General features: G+C 32.9%; 1 non-coding gene across 1 annotated transcript; it reads left to right on the forward strand.

Moving 5' to 3' along the window:
• Window positions 1-1,792: 1,792 nt before the first annotated feature.
• Window positions 1,793-1,925, forward strand: LOC126010148 (small nucleolar RNA SNORA51). The gene has a single exon (XR_007496282.1). It is a non-coding gene; the product is annotated as a small nucleolar RNA SNORA51 (small nucleolar RNA).
• Window positions 1,926-5,789: the final 3,864 nt, after the last annotated feature.

The following is a 5,789-nucleotide window of genomic DNA, read 5'->3' on the forward strand; positions in this document are numbered from 1 at the left end:
GGTTCCTTAAGTCATCTTTAATATATTAATCTGTATGCCAAGTAGTGTTCTCAGAATCCATAAGCTAGAGTGAGAAATTAGTCTAAAGATAAACAATAGTTTATTATAGCCAAACTGCACAAAATTCTTTTGAAGACAATGAATATTAAGACCATTAGTTATTTTAATATATATAAATATATATAATATATGTAAATATATATAAAATCCCTCACCAGTGCAACATTCCCATGACCAATATCCTAAGTGTCCTTCCTCCCCACCCCACACCATCCTGTACTCTAGACAGGCTTTCTACTTCCCTCATTCAGTCACATTTTGTTATACTTCTCAGTGTAATTATTTCTGTGACTGCACTAAACGATCCCTGTGGTGAGCTTCCTGTCAGGAGCTGGACCCTCCAGTCCTCCTCTATTTTGTCTCTGAGAATCATTACACAAATGTTTTTCATTTTTCTCAAACCCATAGATGAGGGAGACCATTCTGTGTTTGTCTCTCTCCCTCTGACTTATTTCACTCAGCATAATAGATTCCATATACATCCATGCATAGGAAAATTTTATGATTTCATCTCTTCTGATGGCTGCATAATATTCCATTGTATATATGAACCACAGTTTCTTTAACCATTCATTTATTGAGGGGCATCTAGGCTGTTTCCAGAGTCTGGCTATTGTAAACAACACTGCAATGAATATAGGTGTGAGAAAAGGATTTTTGTATTGTATTTTTATGTTCCTAGGATATATCCCTAGGAGTGGTATAGCTGGATTGTATGGGTGCTCAACTTCCAGCTTTTGGAGAAAGCTCCATATCGCTTTCCACTAAGGTTGGACCAGACGGCATTCCCACCAGCAGTAAATAAGAGTTCCTTTCTCTCCACATCCCTGCCAGCACTGCTTGTTCTCATTCTTTCTGATGTGTGCCAATCTCTGTGGTGTGAGATGGTACCTCATAGTTGTTTTGATTTGCATTTCCCTGATGATTAGTGATGTGGAGCATTTTTTCATGTGCTTTTTAGCCATTTGTATTTCTTTTTGTCAAAGTGTCTGTTCAGTTCTTCTCCCCATTCTTTGATGGGGTTAGATGTTTTTTTTTTTTTCTTGTAAAGTTTTGTCAGTGTCCTGTATATTTTGGATATTAACCCCTTATCTGATGGGTATTGGGTGAATAGTTTCTCCCACTCAGTGGGTGGCTCTTGTATTCTGGGCACTATTTCCTTCCAGGTGCAGAAGCTTCTCAGCTTAATATAGTCCCATTTATTTATTTCTGCTTTCACTTGTTTGGAGAGTACGGTTTCCTCTTTAAAGATACCTTTAGTCTCAATGTCATGGAGTGTTTGACCTAGATATTGTTCTGTATACTCTTATGCTTTCAGGTCTGATATCTAGGTCTTTAATCCATTTGGTTTTTACCTTTGTACATGATGTTAACTGGAGGTCTAAGTTCACATTTTTACAAGTGGCTAGCCAGTTGTGTCAACACCACTTATTGAAGAGGCCTTCCCTGTTCCATTTAGGATTTCTTGCACCTTTATCAAAAATTAGGTGATGGTATATCTGGGGAACATTCTTTGAGTACTCAAGCCTGTTCCACTGATTTGAGGGTCTGTATTGCAATACCATGCTGTTCTGATAACTATTGCTTTGTAATACAGTTTAAAGTTGGGGTAAGTAATACCTCCCATATTCCTTTTTCCAAGTATTGCTTTAGCTATTTGTGGGTGTTTATTGTTCCAAATAAAAAATTTTTTTTAAATAAAAAAATTCAAAAAAGTAAAAAGAAAAGATAAGGCCTCCCAATTCTTACCACAGGCTGTGTTCTTTACACTGACAGTATAGAAAGAGGAGGTACAATAAATGACCCCATATACACCTCAATCCAGGCCCTTTGCCTGTTCTATATTGTGAATTGGGGGGAAAAAAGATCATTAGTTATTTTGGATGTGTTTTCTCATTAGAATTAGGGAATCATACTAAATATCCAGCAAACCAGAGTTTAAAAGACAAACTTTTAGAGAGGTTGTTACTTGCATCTTAGCCATATGAAATCAAAACATTCAATTAATTATGAATTAAAGTTGTTAAGTTTTATAAGCCTTATCTTGTAGAAGCTCTTCAAACATTTATCAGGTTATGTTGAAAGTAGAGGAGAGCTTTTCTGGCATAAAACCTGACACCTTAGACAATAATTAACATAGCCCAAAGTAGGGTTTCAGCTTCCTGTAAATAGTCCCTAGTAGGTAGAATCTGAAATTTATTCACCAATTTGAATCAATATTCTGTGAGTAATTTAACTGAAGTTAAAGCCTAAAACCATGAATAAATATTTAAATTAGAATTACATCCTTGAAAAATAGTAATTTCCAGTTTTTTAAATGGTTAAATGGCATCAAAATTAGTGTTTTGGAACAATAACATAGTAGGTAGGGCATTTGCCTTGCCTGCTGCCAAAGCAGGTTCTATCTCCAGTATCCCATATGGTTTCCCAAGCCTGCTGGGAATAATTTATAAATTCAGAGCCAGGAAGAGCACAAGTGCTCCTGGGTGTGGCCTTAAAATCCAAAATATTGATAATTACTGGGGAAACTGGAGCCTTCTTGGGTTTGATTCCTGGCATCCCATATGTTCCTCATACCCCACCAGAGGTTATATCTGAATTCAGAGATTGGAACCCCAGATCACTGCCGCGTGTGGACCCAAAGTCCAATAAAAATTTTTTTTCAGGATGGAGGGTGAGTGCAGTGTGGATAAGGTACTTGTCTTGCGTGCAGCCATCCTGAGTTCTCTACTAAGTACTCCATATGGAGTCCTCCAGGAGTCATCTGAGTACACCAAGGATAAATCCCTGAGTACACAAGCTACAAACAAGGTTCAAGCACAGTTGTCTATGGCCCCAAAACAATCCAAAATAAAAAAAACAATAGTAATACTTTTAAATCAGTATTTAGAAATTGAATCTATCACAAATTCTATTGTAAAATAAATTTCCTTATGTGACTAAAATGTTGTGGAAAAAATATAACAATCTAGAAGAGAATAATTCTGCCATTGTTTTGGTGAATCTCACACTGTAAATTTTTATGATTACCAGCAGTAGCCAAATTTAAACACAAAATAAAAACTTCTGAGGAAGATTTTGCTCACTAAATATGGTAATACATTCTGGCTTTCATTTATTAATACATATGACTTTCTTCTACTTTTATGACAGTTGACTGCAAGTAGGCATTAAGTTATCTCCAATTGAACAGTGTATTAGTAAACTACTTATAAAGTGTTTTCTTACATACAAGTGTTTTTACACAAAGTGAGCAAAAAACTAATCAATGTTCATTGTTTGCAAAGGTGTGTTTCTTTAAAAATAATAAACATTCTATTTTGAATATATTCACAGCTTCACAATTAAACAAAAGCTACACAGTTCAAATTCTATTACTGCTATAACAAGTTCCACTTTTATTAATATTAAATTTTGGAATGATTAGTTGCCCCCTTTTCTGAATTATTATCAGGTTAAAAGAGCTCATGGCTTTGTAACGGAATATTTATGTAACATAGTTATTATACCAAATGCTTCCAGCTAAAGAAAACAAATTATAATTTTTATCAACAGCAACTGTTTTGATAACTAAATACTATTTATTCAAAAACCTACAATGTGTGTGGGCTAAATGGGAAAGCCCATCCTTTGTTCTATATTAAAAAACAAATATATACTGAAGTTAATTTTATATATCTGATCAGATCTAATAGGCCTTATTAAATGATTTGTCTTTCTTATTCCTTTCTTCCCCTTCTCTCTCTGTTGCTTTTCATGTTCAGGGAAGCTAAATTAGGTACATTATCTTCAGAATGTATCACTCTGGACATGGCTCAATGGGCTGTACACATGTTTGACCTGCTCATGGCTTGGGTGTTATCCCAGGCAGCATCTCTCCTTCTAGCAACATTAGATCTGACCACCAAGTACTGAGCTGGAATTAGTCCCCCAAGCTTTGCTAGCTGTGCATTAAACAAAGAAAGATCATTTCTGACGAGACTATTTAATGACTAAAATATACCATTTGATGTATTTAAAATCATTTATTCCTGGCAAAATCAAACACCATTGAATTTACATAGAAATACAATTTTCAATGGTATCTTCAAAAAAATGCACTGATAAAGTAAACATTCATGATTAATGACCAATTATGTACTATTTAATCATGCCAGTAGCAGAATTTCTAAACATTAAAAATTGTAAAGTACTATCTTAAATGTGCATATACCATCTTAGTAATCTATTGTATTACCATCGATAGTAAATGGCTGCTAAATATATACCTATTACATAAAGCTTTTTAAAGTACAATAAAAATACAAATTCTATCTGTTAAAAAATGCCATCGGTATAGCTTCTAAACATCCTCATTATATAAATTCCAAAATACTATGTAACAAACAAAATTATAAAGACTCTTCTCTGCGAAACATACTACCTTCTAATTAAGGTACAGCTCAGCATATAACAAATAAAGTAGGCTTATACAGACTACAGGACATTTTAGAGAAACATACAAATATGATATTGCATGAGCATATTTGAATTTTTTCCTAGAAAAATGTACCTTTAACATTTAAAGACAATTCCCTTGAGTACAATTCTATGTTTGAGCTTCACTCCCATTTAAGCTCTCATCTTTCTTAATTTGATTATTATTTATTACAATGTGATACATCAAATCATAAATTTGGGTGAAGAATTTTGTCACAATGAGTACAACATCGAATCTCATATAACAGACTACATATATTGGCAACAAACAGTCATAAAGGACAGACTCCATCAGTACATTCATTTGTGGAATCTAATGGCCACGTTAGAACTAATCTGACCAATTTGATCTTTGTGAAAATTGGGATTCTGCCCTCACCAAGACATACCAAGTAAAACCTCTAAATAATATTGTTGATGTATAAAGAACACTTGCCTAGATTTTAATATCTCAAAACTAATGTAGCATCATAAAATACACTTTGGTTAGAAAATATCCTTAGCAAAGAAGAAAATAAAAAGATATTTCTAATTCAGCTGAGAAAAAAAGTATTTGGCAAAGTAAATAAGGGCAATAGACATTGCAAGTACATAAAACACATAATATACCAGGTTATTTGATAATAACATGTTAAAATTAAACTTAGTATTTTAAATAGTAATTTTTCTTTTTATCTCATAATATTTATGAGACAAATAAAATATAATGTGATATCATTACCTTATATTCACTAATAATTTGGTTCAATATTGGAAGCTACATTTTTATTTTTGGGAACTAATTATCATTTGACTGCCTTATAATCCAAATTTAAATTTTTTCAGTAACATAATGAATGACTTAATACACAGAATGACATTTATCTAATCAATAATAACATAGTGGTTTTAATATAGAATAAATTAGTTTGGTACTGATAAATTCTTTAGAACTTTCAAAGAATTGAGGTATGGCTTTGGGGTACTTAATAATACTTTTATTCTGAAAAATGAACAAAAGTTTTCCAGAACTAATTTGGAATGCAAACCAAGGCAGATATTTTGGATAGTTTGTTTTTCAATCATAAATTTATCTACACCAGGAAGGAACATATAGGCAGCAACATCAAAGCAGTTGTTTTTAAAAATAAAGCAGTACAATTCAAGAGTGAATGTCTGAGGAAATTTTACCGAAACCATTTCCAAAAAGTTATTCAAAAATATATTGGTACATATATAATATTTGTCATACAGTAATAATGAATGATAGA

The sequence above is a fragment of the Suncus etruscus genome, chromosome 5 (assembly GCF_024139225.1).
Source record: "Suncus etruscus isolate mSunEtr1 chromosome 5, mSunEtr1.pri.cur, whole genome shotgun sequence".
NCBI lineage: Eukaryota > Metazoa > Chordata > Mammalia > Eulipotyphla > Soricidae > Suncus > Suncus etruscus.